Below are 25,351 nucleotides of genomic sequence, written 5' to 3' on the forward strand. Positions count from 1 at the left end.
ATTAAAACGTGTTTATTTGGAATATTAACATTTCAGATTGGAGAATGTTTAACAAACAACAACAACTTGCACTTTATAGCTCCTTTAATGTCAAGAATGTCACAGATAGGCATAAGGAAGCGGATTTTTTGACGTTTGAGTAAGTGCCAATCTATCTGAAAATTTGTATGTAAATCACCTCATTATCAGCATAATTACATCTCTCTTAGATATGGTTCTCCACCCTAGCCATTTATGTTTTTCTTTCAACTAATGCCAGTCACCATATCTGGAATACAAAACTTGATTAATATACTCATTTTCAACCGTATCATCTCTTGTTTGAAATTAGCCACTGCATATCTGGAGCAGGAGTTCATTTCTTTTTGAAATGAAAGTGTGACATTATGTTGACAATTTAGCTTGCCTGTATTGTTGAGAAGTTCATGCATATAAATACAAACAATTACTGTGCTCCTTATCTGAAAATGTCTGAAGATTAAGTGTGCCTGTGGTGTACATTTTATATTGTGCTGTCTTTTTTGATTACAAGTAATCATCAAACTGAATAGGATTTTAATTTCTGGATGTGATTTAAACTCTAATGTTGAACAACGAGTCAGAACAAGTCTTGAAAAATTCCATGGAGGATATTACCCTTTCTGTCCGAATTCATTTTATTATCATCGCGCTTGTGTACATTCTAATATGGAAGAGGTCTTGGCTTTCCAAAGACAATTAGAATTGTGTAATGTATTCTTTGTCATGTTCCAGCACTAGGGTTTTTAATTGAAATTTGTAGTGTAACATCATTATACAGAAGGCTTACATCAATGGAAGGAAAGGAGAAAAGAAAGAACGTAGATAAGAATAAAATAGGAAGGAGATATAATTCCCAAACCTTTTAGTCTGGATGTAATCCACGATACAGACATTAAATAAGAGTCACTCAAAATTATATAGGACAACACAAGTCTTACTATTTATTGTGCACATAAAAGAAAAGCTTCAATAATGCATACATATTGTATATCTGTCCCATGTTGCAATTCTGTGGTAAATAGAGGCTAGAGAATACATAGCTGTTCCTCGGTTGAATCCATTTATTGGGTCATTAAATCACTGTAAAATTCTGAAGAAGAGTTAAAAGGAGACTGTATAAATATTATAATAATGGACTTAAGTAAGTTCTTTGAAGGTCAGCGGTGTTGTACAGACTATATATGCTTATCAATATTTAATATCATCAAAATGAAAAATAATACTGGTCTAATTTAAATAGCCCCGGTGGTGTTTCTTTTGCACTGTTTGCGTCTTACTCTTTATAGAAGTACAACCGATTAAGATTACAGTTTATGAGGACTCAACAGATATAGGGCTCAAGTTTCGCCCCCTCTGTAAAAACGGCGAACCTCCGTGTGGTACACGAGTTTCTGGTAGAAAAAGTGCACAGAAAAATTAACTCACGATTCTGGCCGATCCTCGGGTGTTGTTTACCCGCAGCGTGGCATAGCACAATGGGGGTGGGGGGGCAGAGCTAGGGCCATGCTGGCTAAGCAGAGTCGGCAGTGGGGCAAGGCTAGGGTCCAGCATGAGCGATCGCGCATGCGCAATGGTGTATTAATATGCATCTCTTCCCTCCCCCCCTTAAAATGCCACGTTTAGCACCCACCACCCCCAGCCTGCCGCGTTGAGCATTCTCCCTCCCTCCCTCCCCCTCATCCCCCCTTAAGATGCCGCTTTCTCCTGCACCTACCCCAGGCCGAAGGGACTCCTGCACGGACAGCCTCTGCCAACTTTAGTTCAAGGTAGGATTTACTTCAGTTCTTTACTTGTTAATTTAATTATTTACTTCAGTTCTTTATTTTTTATTGAATGCTTATTACTTCTTGTGTTTTGTTTGGTGCTTGGTGGTGCTTTAAATGTAGTTACTTGCACCGATTCCTTAACTCTAGGTAAGCTTTTCTGTGCAGACAGAAGTGCCAATATACACTGGCCTAAGTTAGTTTGGAGCAACTATTTGCTGGCCAAACTTGCTTAAATGACCAAAACAGGTGTAAGTGGCTGGGAACGCCCCTTTTGAAAAAAAAACTAAACTAAAAAAAAACTAACTAACTCATTTACACTGGTGCAAATTCAATGGTAAGAATTGCAACTAAAAAAATACTCCAGAAAAATCAAGTTGCTCCAAAAATAATGGAGCAACTCCTGGGGAAATTTGGGCCCACTATGCTCCTTACCAACTCATTGTCGCTCCAATGGCCAGGCGGAACGTGCGGTCCAAATCATAAAACAAGGTATGCTCAGGATTCAAGGACCCTCCCTAAAATGCTGCCTATCGCGTCTCCTGCTGGCATATAGGGCCCAACCATACTCGCTTACGGGGGTCCCGCCCGCAGAGCTACTCATGAAACGGACACTCAAAACTCGGTTGTCCCTCATTCACCCAGTCTTGACCGACATAGTTGAGGGCAAGCGCAAATCACAAAACGAGTACCATGACCGTAATTCAAGGGGGAGATGTATAGAAATAAATGATCCTGTATTCATCCTCAATCATGCCATGGGGCCCAAATGGCTTGAGGGCACTGTAATTGACAAATAGTGGAATAGGGTCATCGTGGTAAAACTCAACAATGGTCAGATATGCCGTAAGCATCTGGACCAAGTAAAAAAAAAGGTTCAGCATCGACACGGAGGAACCTGAAGAAGACCATGAGATGGAGCTCACAACACCGCCAGTGAATGAGCAACAAGAGCAATCAGAAGAATGCACAGTCCCTGCGGTCAGCCCGGACAGGCCGGAATAACCACAGGTGACAGACACTCACGTCAGTGTCCAACAACCAGAGCCCCAACTGCGGCGCTCCACGAGGGAGCGTAGACCACCTGAAAGACTAAACCTATGATCCCAATAAGACTTTGGGGGGGAAGGTGATGTTATGTATGTAACCACAATGTAACACCACTGTATTACTGTATACATTCAACCTAGATGCACACCTTGATCACAAGGTGTGAACTTGTGGGAGACACTCCTTACCTGATCACACAGGTATAAAAAGGGAGGTCCCACACAGGGTCATCGTCTTCGGAGTCCTGTGAATAAAGAGTTAAGGTCACAGAGTGACCTTGTCCCCAGAATGTGCCTCGTGTGGTTTCATACTGTAGAGTAAGGACTGTACAGTGTTTTATAAACAGATTGATAGGATTTCTCTGAGAGAGCCACAAAGAATCCAAGTGATGAGAATTTCTCTCTTGATAGTTCAGCAAGTTTAGCCATTGAGTAGCTTAGCCATAAAGAATAGGAAAGTCCCAGGCTGAATCGTTGGCCTGTGCTGAGTTTGCTGATCTCAGGCAGTGAGGTTGTAGAGGGCAATATGATTGGCCCGTATAGTCTTGGATTCAGGAGGGTTGTTGTTTTTTGTATCTTTCCACCCTTCCTTTGGAGAATAATGTGAAGTAGTGGAACATAAGAACATATGTTCTTGTGTTCTTATGATCGGTGGGATGGTTTTGTGGGCTCCCACAACTCATGCGATGGTGTGCGGGGAGGGGGGCTTCACCCACACTCACCGATGCGAATATCTCCCTGGTGGATGTTGCTGCAGCAAAATGGTGCAACGTGATTCTACACTTGAATTTAAGGGAATGACTTTTTATCTCCACAAGGTTTCATTTTATATTTAGCTTAATGAGTCTTTTGCTAAAGGAACTTCAGGCACAAAATATGGCTTTATAAAGAAAACAATAATTTATTATACACAGAAAAATTGACATTATAATTTAAACAACATGAACTGGAATTGCTGTAACTGCTTCTGGGCACATATGAGACAATTTCTCACATACCTGTCTACATCTGTCAGGACACCAGGCCACCAGCTCACCTCCTTTACTTTTGTCACAGTTCGGTCCACCCACATCATGAAATTAGCAAATCATTTCTGCCCTTTCGGCTTCGGGGACCATGTACTTCCCGTTCATTAATACCACCCCTTCGTGTATCCTCATGTCATTCTTGTAAGGACTATAGGATTGAGGGTAGGGCTTGTCAACTAGATGGCTTTTAGTTCTGGATCAGCCCCCTGACTTCCCTTCAGGTCTATCACTGTTTTACTCGATACCTGGATAGCCATAACATTCTCAGTTTGTCCTGGTAAGGGGTCCCACGTGAAACCCTCAATGGCTCCTTGTATTGCTGTCTCATCTTCCAGCTAGTTTCCTAACGGGATGGTTTTTGCGTGAACCTTAACCTTTGTAATGACATAGCTTCCCTGATTTTTCATGGCGGCATCAAAGATAACCTTGAGGAGGGGGCCCGTGGTCCAAGGTTTTCCATCAGCCAAGGTAAAACCCCTGGCTTGCCTAATGGGCAGAAAGTCCATCAGACTGTTGCATAGAAACATAGATACATAGAAAATAGGTGCAGGAGTAGGCCATTCGGCCCTTCGAGCCTGCACCGCCATTCAATGAGTTAATGGCTGAACATGCAACTTCAGTACCCCATTCCTGCTTTCTCGCCATATCCCTTGATCCCCCTAGTAGAAAAGACTACATCTAACTCCTTTTTGAATATATTTAGTGAATTAGCCTCAACAACTTTCTGTGGTAGAGAATTCCACAGGTTCACCACTCTCTGGGTGAAGAAGTTCCTCCTCATCTCGGTCCTAAATGGCTTACCCCTTATCCTTAGACTGTGACCCTGGTTCTGGACTTACCCAACATTGGGAACATTCTTCCTGCATCTAACCTGTCTAAACCCATCAGAATTTTAAACATTTCTATGAGATCCCCTCTCATTCTTCTGAACTCCAGTGAATACAAGCCCAGTTGATCCAGTCTTTCTTGATATGTCAGTCCCGCCATCCCAGGAATCAGTCTGGTGAACCTTCGCTGCACTCTCTCAATAGCAAGAATGTCCTTCCTCAAGTTAGGAGACCAAAACTGTACACAATACTCCAGGTGTGGCCTCACCAAGGCCTTGTACAACTGTAGTAACACCTCCCTGCCCCTATACTAAAATCCCCTCGCTATGAAGGCCAATATGCCATTTGCTTTCTTAACCGCCTGCTGTAGCTGCATGCCAACCTTCAATGACTGATGTACCATGACACCCAGGTCTTGTTGCACCTCCCCTTTTCCTAATCTGTCACCATTCAGATAATAGTCTGTCTCTCTGTTTTTACCACCAAAGTGGATAACCTCACATTTATCCAGATTATACTTCATCTGCCATGCATTTGCCCACTCACCTAACCTAACCAAGTCACTCTGCAGCCTCATAGCATCCTCCTCGCAGCTCACACTACCACCCAACTTAGTGTCATCTGCAAATTTGGAGATACTACATTTAACCCCCTCGTCTAAATCATTAATGTACAATGTAAACAGCTGGGGCCCCAGCACAGAACCTTGCGGTACCCCACTAGTCACTGCCTGCCATTCTGAAAAGTCCCCATTTACTTCTACTCTTTGCTTCCTGTCTGACAACCAGTTCTCAATCCACATCAGCACACTACCGCCAATCCCATGTGCTTTAACTTTGCACATTAATCTCTTGTGTGGGACCTTGTCGAAGGCCTTCTGAAAGTCCAAATACACCACATCAACTGGTTCTCCCTTGTCCACTCTATTGGAAACATCCTCAAAAAATTCCAGAAGATTTGTCAAGCATGATTTCCCTTTCACAAATTCATGCTGACTTGGACCTATCATGTCACCTCTTTCCAAATGCGCTGCTATGACATCCTTAATAATTGATTCCATCATTTTACCCACTACCGATGTCAGGCTGACCGGTCTATAAATCCCTGTTATATCTCTCCCAACTTTTTTAAAAAGTGGGGTTACATTGGCTACCCTCCACTCCATAGGAACTGATCCAGAGTCTATGGAATGTTGGGAAATCACTGTCAATGCATCCACTATTTCCAAGGCCACCTCCTTAAGTACTCTGGGATGCAGTCCATCAGGCCCTGGGGATTTATCGGCCTTCAATCCCATCAATTTCGGCAACACAATTTCCCGACTAATAAGGATTTCCCTCAGTTCCTCCTTCGTACTAGACCCTCTGACCCCTTTTATATCCGGAAGGTTGTTTGTGTCCTCCTGAGTGAATACCGAACCAAAGTACTTGTTCAATTGGTTTGCCATTTCTTTGTTCCCCGTTATGACCTCCCCTGATTCTGACTGCAGGGGACCTACATTTGTCTTTACTAACCTTTTTCTCTTTACAGATCTATAGAAGCTTTTGCAGTCCATTTTAATGTTCCCTGCAAGCTTCCTCTCGTACTCTATTTTCCCTGGCCTAATCAAACTCTTTGTCCTCCTCTGCTGAGTTCTAAATTTCTCCCAGTGCCCGGGTTCATTGCTATTTCTGGCCAATTTGTATGCCACTTCCTTGGCATTAATACTATCCCTGATTTCCCTTGATAGCCACGGTTGAGCCACCTTCCCTTTTTTATTTTTACTCCAGACAGGGATGTACAATTGTTGTAGTTCATCCATGCGGTCTCTAAATGTCTGCCATTGCCCATCCACTGTCAACCCCTTAAGTATCATTCGCCAATCTATCCTAGCCAATTCACGCCTCATACCTTCAAAGTTACCCTTCTTTAAGTTTTGGACCATGGTCTCTGAATTAATGTTTCATTCTCCATCCTAATGTAGAATTCCACCATATTATGGTCACTCTTCTCCAAGTGGCCTCGCACAACGAGATTGCTAATTAATCCTCTCTCATTGCAACATGTTTAACTGCTATCTGAATAAATGAGAACTGGTGGGGGATATGATTCTGGGTGCAGTACTATGTATGCCACAGCACTCAGTTCTGCCATCTGAGCCCCCCTTTGTCCCTCTGAGTTTACGGGAATCCACTCCCAGAACCTTTTCCCATCCCCCGTCATTGTTACCACTCCAAAATCCAGTGTACTGTTACCCGTTGATCATGAGTGATGAGCCGTCCACGTAAACATGTGTTTTCACCTTTGCCTCACTGCCCTCCCTTAATTTTGTCTGAAAGGGGCCGCTAAGGTTACTTGATGACAAAATTTACATTCGTGTGGGTCCCCAGGATACTACATATTCTGTGCCAAATTAGACAGTCTGGCCTGATACTGAATGTGAATATCCCTGCCCTGTAAGAGGAGAGTCCACCTAGCAATCCTCTGTGAGCTGACGGATCCGTCTTTCAAATTACTGTCGAGAAGCATCTTGATTGGGGTATGCGTGGTGGTGATCATCAAGGGGTTCAGTCCCACAATGGGGGAGAATTTGTGAATGGCCCAAAAGACACTAAGCAAATTCCTCTCACAGGGAGCGAACACAACTTCAACGGGGGTCAAAACTCTAGAGGCGTAGCCAAAAGGTTGCAATTTGCCTGAGTGCATTTTGAGCAACAGTGCTGACAATTCCTCGTCACTGGAGTAAAAACGCAGGGATGCATCTGGGCTCTTCAGGGCGGGGGCACAAACCAGGGCGGTTTTGAGTTTTTGGAATGCCTCGGCATGTAGTGGGGCACATTCCCAGGGCACTCTCTTTTTTAATAGGTCATACAATGGCCTTGCTATCATGGAGTAACTCTCCATGTGGTCCCGACAGTACCATGTAATCCCCAAGAATGACCAGGGAGATTTCACATCTGTGGAGGCAGGTAACATAGAGGTGGATTTCTTTTGTTCCTTTGTCACCTCCCTTAGCCCTTTGGTAACCCACATTCCTAGATAGTGGATGGTGGGTTTCGTTATTTGTGCCTTTTTGGGGTTTATTTTAACCCCCAGATCATGAGGGTCGTCAACAACTCCTCCACTAGGATTTTATGTTGGTCCAATTGTTTCTGTTTGGAGCAGGATATCATCTACATACTGAACAAGTGTCAGTGGCTTGGAAAACCCTTTCAAACCATTTGCCATCATATTGGAGAAGATGGAGGGCCTGTTGTGGAAGCCCTGGGGTAAACATATCCAAGTGTACTGTTGTCCATGCTGTGTGAAGGCCAATTTATATTGACTTTCCTGAGTAACGATGATCAAGAATGTCGTTCTTCCAAGTTTGTTGAGCTGTTGCAATGTGAGTGGCATCTCCTTGCATTGACATCTCCTTGCTCGGCCTTTTGGCTAAGATCAAGAGTTGATTGGGCATTTATATGCTAACTGACAAATTGCAGAAACTCGTCTTTCCAGTTTGGCTGGGTCTGGCCTTTTGGCTCGGGCCAAGCACCAATTGGAGAGAAGAAGAAATCTGCATGTCGACCGACCTATGGGCAAACCAGGAGGTCCGCCAAGGTGCCGGACTGGCACCACAAAAGATTGAAGGCTTCGGCCAAAACACAAGCCGAAAGGAGGAATCTGCAACCCGGATGGCAGCCAACCGAGTGGCAAACCAGGGCGTCCGAAACACCATCTGAGTGACTGTAAAGAAAGTGGAAGGACAGACAACGATCAACTGATACCTCTTCGTGAAGAAAATCCTGCTTAAAACCTGTGGCATGAAAATCGCGGATGTCTTCGCCTTGCAAGACATCCCGAAGAGAGGTTACTTTGATGTAACCTTCAGAAACATTACCCAATGCCTGTAATTCCTGAAGGGATTGAAGGGATTGAAGGAGGCAAGTGAACCACTCCCATCGCAGAGGAAGTGCACTATCACAGTGCACATGTACAACCCCCACATCCCAATCATTGATGTGATGACATTCCTCGCCAGGTATGTCGATGGGGCAGGAAACAACATCGACCAGAAGGATTTCCATGGGATTTGGACCAGCAAGCGCCAGATCCAGGTTACCTTGAAAGTGGACCCCAGCGGAACCATCCTGCACGCACCTCCAGCTTCACCATCGGAGGAAGTCGGGGGTACATGGTGTACGCCGGACAACCCAATGTGTGTCCGACCTGTGGGAAAGCAGGCCACGTGGCAATCATTTGCCGCAACTGCAAGAAGGAAGGACACCAGACAAAGGACTGCAAAGAGAACAAGTGCTGCAACCTTTGTGGTCAGGCTGGACATCTGTACAAGGCCTGCCCCAAGCGCAATTTCAGCTATGCGCAGGCGGCAAAGAACATGGTGACATGTGAGGAGAAAGCTGAGGAGTGCAACGCCCCAGAGGAGACCTACACCTCCCTCCCCTCCAAGACACCGTGCGAACAAACCACCGCCCTAGTCGACACTGACCGAGAGGGGGAAGGGAAGTCTGTCACGGCAAGCAGCCAGACACTTACACCCAGCAGTAAAACTCCCCCCCGAGACACCGATCCATGGAAGAGGAGGGAGCAGAAGCAGAAGAGGAACAGGAATGGCAGCGTGTTACCAAGAAGAAGAAGGCCCGCAAGTCAAAGGAAAAGAGGCCTCCTGCAGAAACGAGAGGCAAAAGACAGTTACCATCCACGATGGACAGCAGTGGCTGCAGCTCTTCCGATGATGAAGGGCGAGGCAAAAGCCCCTACGACTACCAGCAGAAGAAGAGGCAACACGCCAATGCGACCAGCGCAGTCCAGCTCCGGGACTCCGGGAGCAGTGATGTCACCGATGCACCCCTGCTCCGGATTTCCGGGAGCGACGAAGCCACCAATGCACCCCCACTCTGGATCTCCGGGAACGACGAAGCGACAGATGCACCCCAGCTCCAGAACGCTGTGAGCGACGACACCACAGAGGATGCATACAAGGAACAACCAACACCAGGCGAGGGCAGCCCAGATGACATGGAGGACCCCCCGTCCACACTGCTGGCGTCCCCTGGTCGAACCATCCCCAAGGCAGAGGACAACTCATATCTCAGCCAAGGTGCAGTAGAAAAGTTTAAAGCTAACCTATGTATACGGGAACAGGCCACAGGGCCAAAGGACTGCGTGTTCGAAAAATGTTTGGATTGTAATCACCAATTTAAAAATGGGTTTAAAGATTGCATCCATTAAGGTGCGTAGCATTAAGTCAACTACGCAATGTGCTTCCACCTTGGGGTAACTCGCCAAGGTCAAGGCAGACCTGCTATTCTTGCAGGAGTGCGGCCTGCCGCACTTCAGCAGTTACCGGTAGTGGTCGCAATGGTGGCCCCACAGACCATCCAGCTGGTCAGGAAGCAACGATTGCCGTTCCCCCGGCCTGGGCATTCTGCTGAGGGGAGGCCACTTCACCATCACCGAAGTTAAGGAGGTGGTGGGTGGCCGCCTCCTCGTAGCAGATGTATTGTATAAAAATGTTCCTCTTAGGCTAATTAACGTGTATGCTTCGCCTCTCAGGAGCAAGCAGCTGGCCCTACTCCAGCAGCTTCCACTGTATCATCGATGTGGCTGGACGATCCAGCAGAGCCGACAGCAAACTGGACACCACATCCAAACTCCTGATGGACGTGGTAAAAGATGCCAAGCCGTGCGATGTCTTCAGCAACCCTGCAGATGGAACACCGCGCAGATACACCTGGTCGAAACCAGACGGGTCCATCCGTTCCAGAATAGACTTTCTGTTTGTATCCCACACGCTCATGGTCAGATACACCAACGTCACGCCAGTGTTCTTCTCTGACCACTGCCTCCTACTGGCCGACTGCCTCCCACAGGAAGACCAGAAAGTTGGCAGGGGGATATGGAAGCTCAACGTGAAACTGTTGACCCTGGAAAACATTGAGGAACTAGAGAGGGATTACAAAGGTTGGAGAACCATAAAACCCCTCTGTGATTCTCCAGTGCACTGTTGGGAAACAATCAAGACAAACATCAAGAGGTTCCTCATCGTCAAAGGTGTTCAGGAGGCGAGAGGGAGACAGAGGGAATTGTCCCAACTCCAGAAGAGTATGCAAAACCTGCTCCTGCTGCAGTCGATGGGGGTCGATGTCGCGGAGGAACTCCAAGAGGTGAAGGGTCAGCAAGCCTCGCTCTTTGCCTCATCCTCCAAAATCATCTTCCGCTCCAGAGTCTGCTCCATTGAGCAGGATGAGACGTGTTCGCGTTTCTTCTTCCAAAAAGTACACAGGGGGAGCTCTGTGATCACTAGCCTAAAGGAAGAAGATGGATCTGTGACATCTGCGCAGCCCGACATGCTGAGGCTCAGCAAATCCTTCTATGCCGAGCTGTACGACGTCAAGCCCACAGACCGCGCGGCTTCCCAGTCTTTTCTATCGTCTATCTCAGAGTTCTTAGACGACAGCGAGTGGGACAGTCTGGACCACCCGCTAACTCTGGATGAGATGACAAAGGCCATCCAGTCCCTCGCGACGATTAAAACTCCCGGAAGCGACGGCTTACCGGTCGAGTTGTATTCGGCTCTGTGGGACTGGATGGGCCCAGTCCTGCTGGAAGTGTACGGGGGTATGCTTCTGGCCGGCAGTATGTCAGAATCAATGAGGAAAGGCATCATCACCTTCATCTACAAGCAGAAGGGGGAGAGGGAGGAAATCAAAAACTGGCGGCCTATTTCGCTGCTCAATGTGGACTACAAGATCCTGTCGAAGGTCATCGCAAACAGGGTCAAGTCTGTTCTGGGGCTGGTGATCCAGCTGTGGGACAGGAGGGTGGACACCTGTTTCATCAGCTTGGACCAGGAGAAGGCCTTTGACAGGGTATTACACACGTACCTGATGGACGTGCTAACCAAGATGGGGTTTGGGGAGGGGATCCAACTGCTCTACACAGACATCAGTAGCACAGTTCTAATCAACGGATGGGAAACTGAAAGCTTCCCGATCAGGTCTGGAGTCAGGCAAGGTTGTCCCCTCTCCTCTGTCTTGTTTGTGTGCCGCATCGAGCCCTTTGCCGAGTCCATCAGGAAGGATGCGGGCATTAGGGCTGTGACAATCCCAGGCAGTGGAGGCGCTCAGGTCAAGACCTACCTGTACATGGACGACGTCACCGTCTTTTGCTCGGATCCGCAGTCGGTCCGCGGATTGCTCACAATCTGTGACCAGTTTGAACTGGCCTCAGGAGCGAAGGTAAATCGCAGCAAAAGCGTGACCATGTTCTTTGGAAGCTGGTCCGACTGATCCTTTATTCCCTTCACCGTGAAGTCAGATTACCTGAAGGTTTTGGAAATATAGTTCAGAGCGGACGGGGCGTCAAAAACTGGAAGGAGCATATCGCCAAAGCCAAATTTAAACTGGGATGGTGGAAGCTGCGCTCACTCTCCATTGCAGGAAAGAACCTGGTCATCAGGAGTGAGGTGCTCTCGATGTTGTTGTACGTGGTGCAGGTCTGGCCCATACCCTGCTCCTGTGCCGTGGTAGTCACCCAAGACGACTTCCATTTCGTCTGGAGAATGAAAATGGACCATGTCTGCAGAGGCACGATGTTCAAATATCTGGACAAGGGGGGAAATGTGGCCCTCATCCTGATGGCCACCTTTGTGTCTGGCTGCATCAAGCTGTGCATAGATCCTTCGTACGCAAACACCAAGTGTCAGTACGTGCTGAGATTCTATCTGTCCTCGGTGTTGCGAAGGATGGATCTGGCCAGGCTGCCGGGGAACGCTCCAACCAGCTGGATCATGCCTCAGCACCTGTCCTTCGTGGAAAAGTTTTTGAAGAAAAACACCTTTGAACACAAGGCCATAAAGCAGTGGTCCAAGTTCTGGGGGAGGTGGGACCAGTACAAACTGGGCAGGACCGGAACCAATGTCCTAGGAGGAGTGTTTGCTAGTGCTGTTGGGTAGGAGTTAAACTAATATGGCAGGGGGATGGGAACCAATGCAGGGAGACAGAGGGAAACAAAAAGGAGACAAAAGCAAAAGACAGAAAGGAGATGAGGAAAAGTGGAGGGCAGAGAAACCCAAGGCAAAGAACAAAAAGGGACACTGTACAGCAAAATTCTAAAAGGACAAAGGGTGCTAAAAAAAACAAGCCTGAAGGCTTTGTGTCTTAATGCAAGGAGTATCCGTAATAAGGTGGATGAATTAACTGTGCAAATAGATGTTAACAAATATGATGTGATTGGGATTACAGAGACGTGGCTCCAGGATGATCAGGGCTGGGAGCTCAACATCCAGGGGTATTCAACATTCAGGAAGGATAGAATAAAAGGAAAAGGGGGTGGGGTAGCATTGCTAGTTAAGGAGGAGATTAATGCAATAGTTAGGAAGGACATTAGCTTGGATGATGTGGAATCTATATGGGTAGAGCTGCAGAACACCAAAGGGCAAAAAACATTAGTGGGAGTTGTGTACAGACCTCCAAACAGTAGTAGTGATGTTGGGGAGGGCATCAAACAGGAAATTAGGGGTGCATGCAATAAAGGTGCAGCAGTTATAATGGGTGACTTTAATATGCACATAGATTGGGCTAACCAAACTGGAAGCAATACGGTGGAGGAGGATTTCCTGGAGTGCATAAGGGATGGTTTTCTAAACCAATATGTCGAGGAACCAACTAGGGGGGAGGCCATCATAGACTCGGTGTTGTGTAATGAGAGAGGATTAATTAGCAATCTCGTTGTGTGAGGCCCCTTGGGGAAGAGTGACCATAATATGGTGGAATTTTGCATTAGGATGGAGAATGAAATAGTTAATTGAGAGACCATGGTCCAGAACATAAAGAAGGCTAACTTTGAAGATATGAGGCATCAATTGGCTAGGATAGATTGGCGAATGATACTTAAGGGGTTGACTGTGGATGGGCAATGGCAGACATTTAGAGACCGCATGGATGAACTACAACAATTGTACATTCCTGTCTGGCGTAAAAATAATAAAGGGAAGGTGGCTCAACCGTGGCTATCAAGGGAAATCAGGGATAGTATTAAAGCCAAGGAAGTGGCATACAAATTGGCCAGAAATAGCAGCGAACCCGGGGACTGGGAGCAATTTAGAACTCAGCAGAGGAGGACAAAGGGTTTGATTAGGGCAGGGAAAATGGAGTACAAGAAGAAGCTTGCAGGGAACATTAAGACGGATTGCAAAGGTTTCTGTAGATATGTAAAGAGAAAAAGGTTAGTAAAGACAAACGTAGGTCCCCTGTAGTCAGAATCAGGGGAAGTCATAACGGGGAACAAAGAAATGGCGGACCTATTGAACAAGTACGTTGGTTCGGTATTCACTAAGGAGGACACAAACAACCTTCCGGATATAAAAGGGGTCAGAGGGTCGAGTAAGGAGGAGGAACGGAGGGAAATCCTTATTAGTCGGGAAATTGTGTTGGGGAAATTGATGGGATGGAAGGCCAATAAATCCCCAGGGCCTGATGGACTGCATCCCAGAGTACTTAAGGAGGTGGCCTTGGAAATAGCGGATGCATTGACAGTAATTTTCCAACATTTCATTGACTCTGGATCAGTTCCTATGGAGTGGAGGGTAGCCAATGTAACCCCACTTTTTAAAAAAGGAGGGAGAGAGATAACAGGGAATTATAGACCGGTCAGCCTGACATCGGTAGTGGGTAAAATGATGGAATCAATTATTAAGGATGTCATAGCAGTGCATTTGGAAAGAGGTGACATGATCGGTCCGAGTCAGCATGGATTTGTGAAAGGGAAATCATGCTTGACAAATCTTCTGGAATTTTTTGAGGATGTTTCCAGTAGAGTGGACAAGGGAGAACCAGTTGATGTGGTATATTTGGACTTTCAGAAGGCATTCGACAAGGTCCCACACAAGACATTAATGTGCAAAGTTAAAGCACATGGGATAGAGGGGAGTGTGCTGACATGGATTGAGAACTGGTTGTCAGACAGGAAGCAAAGAGTAGGAGTAAATGGGGACTTTTCAGAATGGCAGGCAGTGACTAGTGGGGTACCACAAGGTTCTGTGCTGGGGTCCCAGCTGTTTACACTGTACATTAATGATTTAGATGAGGGGATTAAATGTAGTATCTCCAAATTTGCGGATGACACTAAGTTGGGTGGCAGTGTGAGCTGCGAGGAGGATGCTATGAGGCTGCAGAGCGACTTGGATTGGTTAGGTGAGTGGGCAAATGCATGGCAGATGAAGTATAATGTTGATAAATGTGAGGTTATCCACTTTGGTGGTAAAAACAGAGAGACAGACTATTATCTGAATGGTGACAGATTAGGAAAAGGGGAGGTGCAACGAGACCTGGGTGTCATGGTACATCAGTCATTGAAGGTTGGCATGCAGCTACAGCAGGCGGTTAAGAAAGCAAATGGCATATTGGCCTTCATAGCGAGGGGATTTGAGTATAGGGGCAGGGAGGTGTTACTACAATTGTACAGGGCCTTGGTGAGGCCATACCTGGAGTATTGTGTACAGTTTTGGTCTCCTAACTTGAGGAAGGACATTCTTGCTATTGAGAGAGTGCAGCGAAGGTTCACCAGACTGATTCCTGGGATGGCGGGACTGACATATCAAGAAAGACTGGATCAACTGGGCTTGTATTCACTGGAGTTCAGAAGAATGAGAGGAGACCTCATAGAAATGTTTAAAATTCTGATGGGTTTAGACAGGTTAGATGCAGAAAGAATGTTCTCAGTGTTGGGGAAGTCCAGAACCAGGGGTCACAGTCTAAGGATAAGGGTTAAGCCATTTAGGACCAAGATGAGGAGAAACTTCTTCACCCAGAGAGTGGTGAACCTGTGGAATTCTCTACCACAGAAAGTAGTTGAGGCCAATTCACTAAATATATTCAAAAAGGAGTTAGATGAAGTCCTTACTACTAGGGGGATCAAGGGGTATGGCGAGAAAGCAGGAATGGGGTACTGAAGTTGCATGTTCAGCCATTAACTCATTGAATGGCGGTGCAGGCTAGAAGGCCCGAATGGCCTACTCCTGCACCTATTTTCTACATTTCTATGTCTCTATGGTCAGCACGCAAGGGGCAGACATGTATAAATTTAAAATTTCCCAATTAGATCTCTAATGGTCGAGTCACCTGTGCACATTGTCCGTTCCCGGTGAACCCACTAAGCAAAACAGTCTGATGGGTTAAATGCTGGTGTGGGAGGATGTGTTGATCCGCCAAACATGTCCTAAACCCTCCTGTGTCCCAAAAGAATGCGGTACTGTGACCTCCAATGGAACCAGACACAGTGGGTCGTCCGTGTTCGTCTACCCCTGTCCCACACACCCATTCCGAGGTCGGGCCTCATCATTGCGAGTCCCCGTGACTCAGTTCCGGGAACTCATGATAGAAACATAGAAACATAGAAACATAGAACATAGGTGCAGGAGTAGGCCATTCGGCCCTTCTAGCCTGTACCGCCATTCAATGAGTTCATGGCTGAACATTCAACTTTAGTACCCCATTCCTGCTTTCTCGCCATACCCCTTGATCCCCCTACTAGTAAGGACCTCATCTAACTCCTTTTTGAATATATTTAGTGAATTGGCCTCAACAACTTTCTGTGGTAGAGAATTCCACAGGTTCACCACTCTCTGGGTGAAGAAGTTCCTCCGCATCTCGGTCCTAAATGGTTTACCCCTTATCCTTAGACTGTGACCTCTGGTTCTGGACTTCCCCAACATTGGGAACATTCTTCCTGCATCTAACCTGTCTAACCCCATCAGAATTTTAAATGTTTCTATGAGGTCCCCTCTCATTCTTCTGAACTCCAGTGAATACAAGCCCAGTTGATCCAGTCTTTCTTGATAGGTCAGTCCCGCCATCCCGGGAATCAGTCTGGTGAACCTTCGCTGCACTCCCTCAATAGCAAGAATGTCCTTCCTCAGGTTAGGAGACCAAAACTGTACACAATACTCCAGGTGTGGCCTCACCAATGCCCTGTACAACTGTAGCAGCACCTCCCTGCCCCTGTACTCAAATCCCCTTGCTATGAAGGCCAACATGCCATTTGCTTTCTTAACCGCCTGCTGCACCTGCATGCCAACCTTCAATGACTGATGTACCATGACACCCAGGTCTCTTTGCACCTTCCCTTTTCCTAATCTGTCACCATTCAGATAATAGTCTGTCTCTCTGTTTTTACCACCAAAGTGGATAACCTCACATTTATCCACATTATACTTCATCTGCCATGCATTTGCCCACTCACCTAACCTATCCAAGTCGCTCTGCAGCCTCACAGCATCCTCCTCGCAGCTCACACTGCCACCCAACTTAGTGTCATCCGCAAATTTGGAGATACTACATTTAATCCCCTCATCTAAATCATTAATGTACAGTGTAAACAGCTGGGGCCCCAGCACAGAACCTTGCGGTACCCCACTAGTCACTGCCTGCCATTCTGAAAAGTCCCCATTTTCTTCTACTCTTTGCTTCCTGTCTGACAACCAGTTCTCAATCCATGTCAGTACACTACCCCCAATCCCATGTGCTCTAACTTTGCACATCAATCTCTTGTGTGGGACCTTGTCGAACGCCTTCTGAAAGTCCAAATATACCACATCAACTGGTTCTCCCTTATCCACTCTACTGGAAACATCCTCAAAAAATTCCAGAAGATTTGTCAAGCATGATTTCCCTTTCACAAATCCATGCTGACTTGGACCTATCATGTCACCTCTTTCCAAATGCACTGCTATGACATCCTTAATAATTGATCCATCATTTTACCCACTACCGATGTCAGGCTGACCGGTCTATAATTCCCTGTTTTCTCTCTCCCTCCTTTTTTAAAAAGTGGGGTTACATTGGCTACCCTCCACTCCATAGGAACTGATCCAGAGTCAATGGAATGTTGGAAAATGACTGTCAACGCATCCACTATTTCCAAAGCCACCTCCTTAAGTACTCTGGGATGCAGTCCATCAGGCCCTGGGGATTTATCGGCCTTCAATCCCATCAATTTCCCCAACACAATTTCCCGGCTAATAAGGATTTCCCTCAGTTCCTCCTCCTTACTAGACCCCCCGACCCCTTTTATAACCGGATGGTTGTTCGTGTCCTCCTTCGTGAATACGGAACCAAAGTACTTGTTCAATTGGTCCGCCATTTCTTTGTTCCCCGTTATGACTTCCCCTGATTCTGACTGCAGAGGACCTACGTTTGTCTTTACCAACCTTTTTCTCTTTACATATCTATAGAAACTTTTGCAATCCGTCTTAATGTTCCCTGCAAGCTTCTTCTCATACTCCATTTTCCCTGCCCTAATCAAACCCTTTGTCCTCCTCTGCTGAGTTCTAAATTTCTCCCAGTCCCCAGGTTCGCTGCTATTTCTGGCCAATTTGTATGCCACTTCCTTGGCTTTAATACTATCCCTGATTTCCCTTGATAGCCACGGTTGAGCCACCTTCCCTTTTTTATTTTTATGCCAGACAGGAATGTACAATTGTTGTAGTTCATCCATGCGGTCTCTAAATGTCTGCCATTGCCCATCCACAGTCAACCCCTTAAGTATCATTCGCCAATCCATCCCAGCCAATTCACGCCTCATACCTTCAAAGTTAGCCTTCTTTAAGTTCTGGACCATGGTCTCTGAATTAACTGTTTCATTCTCCATCCCAATGCAGAATTCCACCATATTATGGTCACTCTTCCCCAAGGGGCCTCGCACAATGAGATTGCTAATTAATCCTCTCTCATTACATAACACCCAGTCTAAGATGGCCTCCCCCCTAGTTGGTTCCTCGACATATTGGTCTAAAAAACCATCCCTTATGCACTCCAGAAAATCCTCCTCCACCGTATTGCTTCCAGTTTGGTTAGCCCAATCTATGTGCATATTAAAGTCACCCATTATAACTGCTGCACCTTTATTGCACGCACCCCTAATTTCCTGTTTGATGCCCTCCCCAACATCACTACTACTGTTTGGAGGTCTGTACACAACTCCCACTAACGTTTTTTGCCCTTTGGTGTTCTGCAGCTCTACCCATATAGATTCCACATCATCCAAGCTAATGTCCTTCCTAACTATTGCCTTAATCTCCTCCTTAACCAGCAATGCTACTCCACCTCCTTTTCCTTTTATTCTATCCTTCCTGAATGTTGAATACCCCTGGATGTTGAGTTCCCAGCCCTGATCATCCTGGAGCCACGTCTCCGTAATCCCAATCACATCATATTTGTTAACGTCTATTTGCACAGTTAATTCATCCACCTTATTGCGGATACTCCTTGCATTAAGACACAAAGCCTTTAGGCTTGTTTTTTTAACACCCTCTGTCCTTTTAGAATTTTGCTGTACAATGGCCCTTTTTGTTCTTTGCCTTGGGTTTCTCTGCCCTCCACTTTTCCTCATCTCCTTTCTGTCTTTTGTTTTTGCCTCCTTTTTGTTTCCTTCTATCTCCCTGCATTGGTTCCCATCCCCCTGCCATATTAGTTTAACTCCTCCCCAACAGCACTAGCAAACACTCCCCCGAGGACATTGGTTCCGATTCTGCCCAGGTGCAGACCGTCCGGATTGTACTGGTCCCACCTCCCCCAGAACCGGTTCCAATGCCCCAGGAATTTGAATCCCTCCCTGCTGCACCATTGCTCAAGCCACGTATTCATCTGAGCTATCCTGCGATTCCTACTCTGACTAGCACGTGGCACTGGTAGCAATCCCGAGATTACTACTTTTGTGGTCCTACTTTTTAATTTAGCTCCTAGCTCCTTAAATTCATTTCGTAGGAACTCATCCCTTTTTTTACCTATGTCATTGGTACCATAGGGTGCCATGTGATCGGCGGCTCCTCTGCCTCCTAACCTATTACTTCACCTTGGCGCCGGGCATTGCCTGGACCAGTGGCCCAGACGTCCGCAATTAAAGCATGATCCCGAGGGCCCTTGACCCCCGTGCTGAGGTCCTGACCAGTGTTAGTCCATTCCCTCAGCTTACCAAGTAGGGCCTCTTTATTGTCCAGATTGAAAGGCATGAACTTTTCCTTTCTGTGGCTCAGGCTTATTCTGGTCATCCTGCCAGGCCATGGTCATACGCCGGGTGATCCACGCCTCATTGTGGGTGGCGTCTGATGGATCAAGGTGCCTACAGGTATTTTGGCTGGATTCGGAGGCATGCTGAAGCCACATGCATGATGGACTTCAGCCACTTCGGGTGTGCCTCGTGGTCTGCCCAACTGGCAGCAGTACGGTCCAGGGTTCCCATGAGGTTACAGAATACCACCAATAATCATTCCGTGTTGGCGCACGGATGTTCCCCGGCTGCCTGTTTAAAGTGGGCCAATTCCATCACTGAATCTTTACTGTTAACCCCAGTCGCATTTTAGATAGCGGTCCACATTCCTGTTAATGTACCCCCACCCATTCTCTGTACTTGGGGTATAGCCCCGAAAATGATAGGGCTCATGCAAAGGGTCACCTTCTCTCTGCCTGGTCCAGTCCCTGCATTTCCGAGGCCTGCAAGATGGCTGCCGTCCAGAATTCAAAATTAATTTTACCATCATATTTAACGATATCCTTTGCAATCTCATTAAGTTGGGTCAGGGTGAATGGGGTGGAATAAGTCATTGGGTTCACATCGTCAGGACCCGCCCTAGTGGTGATCAAAGGATGCACAGGGAGTACCGATGGGGCATCTGGTTGTGTCTTACTATCAGGATTGTCCGACTGTTCGGGACTAGAGGGCGGAGGTTTATCTCATGCACTCTTGGACGTTGGCCCGTAATCAACCCTTCCCTCTCTCTCTCATTCATAGTCTCGGGCGGCTTTAGCTAAATCATTATAATCTATGTCTACCGGGCATCCATCCGAAAATACATGGACTGCCCCTTTAAGAGTCCCCAATTGAGCTTTCAGGTCCTTAATTTCACTTCAGCACTGACTATGGTCAGTCTTATCGTATCTATCTGACTGGTGGGTGCGTTGTAAAACCCAGAGTGTGGATTTTAAATCCTCACATTGTCCTTGTAATATCTGCTGGTGATTCTGTGAGTTCTTGAACTCCTCTTTTAATCTATTTGTTTCAGACACTTGTGCATCCACGACACTCAAACTAGAGGCCATATGCACCGTGTGAAGTTGTCTTTCTATCTCCTTTTCCATTTTTAATATTTGTTCCTGATTAGCCTCCATGACAATTGTTTGATTATCGTTATGGTGATGTTCTTTCATTAATTCTGTGTAACACGTTGCCATGAGGAAGTATTTAAAATCCTTACGTTTCATTTTCCCTTTACCGTCATTGTCGTCAAAGAAGGTCTGAACTCCCTTTTGACTTTGACCGGTGACCATTGTCGTCCAGCTTTTATATTTTGTCACCATTAATTTGTTGAAGTGTTCTTCCCATTCAGGGATTCCATTTCCTGACTCACTTGCCATGTTAGTTCCTGATTTATAGGGACTCTAACCCCTTTCCCTTGTCTTTCGCGTTAACTTATGGGGACTCAAACCCAAACTTTCAAAAATACAGGGACTCTCACCCTTCAAAACAAAAATGTTAGTTCCTGATTTATAGGGACTCTAACCGCATCAAAACAAAAATTTAATTTGTTGACTTTTTAAGACCAATCCTAAATAATTCAGTCAATTTCATCCCATCTGGGTCGCCAATTGTTGACTATTTCACTAAATGTTCGACTGGGTCGAACAAGTAGGTTTGCAACTAACTTATAAGGTTCACGGATTGGTCAGAACAAAGACACAAATGACTGTAATTTAAGACAAACTAATTTATTGTCGTTACTCAAGGTCACACACATATAATACAAAGACCACGTTTCTACTAAGTATTATATTACCCGGTCCCAGGAGGTGATCAGACTCCGCTCTGGTTGCTAGCTTTGAACTCTTAGCCCGGGGTCCCTCTGTCGGATGTTGGTCCTAGGTCTCCGTTAACCCTTTCTGTGGGGGTCCTATCCTCATACCGCATAATTCTGGTGCCTACGTGCAGGAGCTCACACAATCTATTTTCCCTATTGCCTTATATGTTTTATGGCCTTCGTGCCTAAGTTATCTCTGTCTTACAGCGGTTCTCACCTCCCTTTCATAGTCATCATCATCATCATCACAGGCAGTCCCTCGGAATCAAGGAAGACTTGCTTCCACTCCCAAAGTAAGTTCTTTGGTGGCTGAACAGTCCAATATGAGAGCCACAGAAGCTGTTACAGGTGGGACAGACATTCGTCGAGGGAAGGGGTGGATTGGGCTGGTTTGCCACAAGCTCCTTCCGCTGCCAGCACTTGATCTCTTCAAGCTCTTTGCGTTGAGACTCGAACAGCTCAACGCCTTCCCGGATGCACTTTCTCCACCTTGGGCGGTCTTCGACCAGGGTCTCGCAAATGTCAGTGGTGATGTTGCACTTTACCAGGGAGGTTTTGAGGGTGTCCTTGTAACTTTTCCGCTGCCCACCTTTGGCTCATTTGTCATGAAGGAGCTCCACATAAAGCATTTGCTTAGGGAGTATCGTATCTGGCATGTGAACTATGTGGCCTGCCCAGCAAAGCTAATCGAGTGTAGTCAGTGCTTCAATACTGGGGGTATTAGCCTGGACGTGGACACTGATGTTGGTGCGCCTGTCCTCCCAGGGGATTGCAGGATCTTGCGGAGACATCATTGGTGATATATCTCCAGCAACTTGAGGTGCTTTCTATACATTGTCCATGCCTCTGATCCACACAAGAGACCATGAGCTTGGTGGTAGATTTGAGGGCCTGGTCTTCAAACACTCTTTTCCTCAGACAGCCAAAGGCCGCACTGGCGGCAATGTTGAATCCCCGCATCAATGTCTGCCTTTGTTGATAAGAGGCTCCCGAGCTATGAGAAATGGTCCACATTGTCGAGGGCTGCGCCGTGAATCTTGATGATTGGAGGGCAGTGCTGTTCAGTGAGGACAAGCTGATGGAGAACCTTTGTCTTGCGGATGTTAAGCGTAAGGCCCATGCTTTCCTATGCCGCAGTGAATACATTGACTATATCCTGGAGTTCAGCCTCAGAATGAAACATAGAAACATAGAAAGTAGGTGCAGGAGTAGGCCATTCGGCCCTTCGAGCCTACACCGCCATTCAATAAGATCATGGCTGATCATTCCTACAGTACCTCTTTCCTGCTTTCTTTCCATACCTCTTGATCCCCTTAGCCATAAGGGCCATATCTAACGCCCTCTTGAATATATCCAATGAACTGGCATCATCAACTCTCTGCAGCAGGGAATTCCATAGGTTAACAACCTCTCTGAGTGGATAAGTTTCTCCTCATCTCAGTCCTAAATGGCCTACCCCTTATCCTAAGACTATGTCCACTGGTTCTGGACTTCCCCAACATCGGGAACATTCTTCCCGCATCTAACCTGTCCAGTCCCGTCAGAATCTTATACTTTTCTATGAGATCCCCTCTCATCCTTCTAAACTCCGGTAAATAAAGGCCCAGTTGATCCAGTCTCTCCTTATATGACAGTCCAGCCATCCCGGGAATCAGTCTGGTGAACCTTCACTGCACTCCCTTAATAGCAAGAACGTCCTTCCTCAGATTAGGAGACCAAAACTGAAGACAGTAGTCCAGGTGAGGCCTCACTAAGGCCCTGTACAATTGCAGTAAGACATCCCTGCTCCGATATTCAAATCCCCTAGCTATGAAGACCAACATCCCATTTGCCTACTTCACTGCTTGCTGTACCTGCATACCCACTTTCAGTGACTGATGAACCATGACACCTAGGTCTCATTGCACCTCCCCTTTTCCTAATCTGCCGCTATTCAAATAATATTCTGCCTTCGTGTTTTTGCCCCCAAAATGGACAACCTCACGTTTAACCACATTATACTGTATCAGCCATGCATTTGCCCACTCACCTAACCTGTCCAAGTCATCCTGCAGCATCTCAGCGTCCTCCTCACAGCTCACACCGCCACCCAGTTTAGTGTCATCTGCAAACTTGGAGATATTACACTCAATTCCTTCATCTAAATCGTTAATGTATATTGTAAAGAGCTGGGGTCCCAGCACTGAGCCCTGCGGCACTCCGCTAGTCACTGCCTGCCATTCTGAAAAGGACCCATTTATCCCGACTCTATGCTTCCTGTCTGCCAACCAGTTCTCTGTCCACGTCAGTACACTACCCGCAATACCATGCGCTTTGATTTTGCACACCAATCTTTTGTGTGGGACCTTGTCAAAAGCCTTTTGAAAGTCCAGATACACCACATCCACTGGTTCTCCCTTGTCCACTCTGCTAGTTACATCCTCAAAAAAATCCAGAAGATTCCTCAAGCATGATTTCCCTTTCATAAATCCATGCTGACCTGGTCCGATCCTATCACTGCTTTCCAAATGCGCTGCTATTTCATCCTTAATGATTGATTCCAACATTTTCCCCACTACTGATGTCAGGCTAACCGTTATAATTACCCATTTTCTCTCTCCCTCCTTTTTAATCAAGTGGTGTTACATTAGCTACCCTCCAGTCCATAGGAACTGATCCAGAGTCGATAGACTGTTGGTAAATGATCACCAATGCATACACTATTTCTAGGGCCACTTCCTTAAGTACTCTGGGATGCAGACTATCAGGCCCCGTGGATTTATCGGCTTTCAATCCCATCAATTTCCCTAACACAATTTCCCGCCTAATAAGGATATCCTTCAGTTCCTCCTTCTCACGAGACCCACTGTCCCCTAGTACATTCGGAAGGTTATTTGTGTCTTCTTTCGTGAAGACAGAACCGAAGTATTGGTTTAATTGGTCTGCCATTTCTTTGTTCCCCATTATAAATTCACCTGAATCCTTCTGCAAGGGGCCTATGTTTGTCTTCACTAATGTTTTTCTCCTCACATATTTATAAAAGCTTTTGCAGTCCATTTTTATGTTCCCTGAAAGCTTCCTCTCGTACTCTATTTTCCCCCTCTTAATTAAACCCTTAGTCCTCCTTTGTTGAATTCTGAATCTCTCCCAGTCATCAGGTTTGTTGCTTTTGCTGGCCAATTTATATGCCTCTTCCTTGGCTTTAACACTATCCTTAATTTCCCTTGTTAGCCATGGTTGAGCCACCTTCCCGGTTTTATTTTTATTCCAGACAGGGATGTACAATTGCTGAAGTTCATCCATGTGATCTTTAAATGTTTGCCATTGCTTATCCACTGTCAACCCTTTAAGTATCCTTTGCCAATCTATTCAAGCCAATTTATGCCTCATACCGTTGAAGTTACCTTTCCATAACTTCAGGACCCTAGTTTCCGAATTAACTGTGTCATAGAAACATAGAAACATAGAAAATAAATGCAGGAGTAGGCCATTCAGCCCTTCTAGCCTGCACCGCCATTCAATGAGTTCATGGCTGAACATGCAAATTCAGTACCTCCTTCCTGCTTTCTCGCCATACCCCTTGATACCCCTAGTAGTAAGGACTTCATCTAACTCCCTTTTGAATATATTTAGTAAATTGGCCTCAACTACTTTCTATGGTAGAGAATTCCACAGGTTCACCACTCTCTGGGTGAAGAAGTTTCTCCTCATCTCGGTCCTAAATGGCTTACCCCTTATCCTTAACCTGTGACCCTGGTTCTGGACTTCCCCAACATTGGAAACATTCTTCCTGCATCCAACCTGTCTAAACCCGTCAGAATTTTAAACGTCTCTCCGAGGTCCCCTCTCATTC

This window comes from Pristiophorus japonicus, chromosome 1 (genome assembly GCF_044704955.1).
Source record: "Pristiophorus japonicus isolate sPriJap1 chromosome 1, sPriJap1.hap1, whole genome shotgun sequence".
Lineage (NCBI taxonomy): Eukaryota > Metazoa > Chordata > Chondrichthyes > Pristiophoridae > Pristiophorus > Pristiophorus japonicus.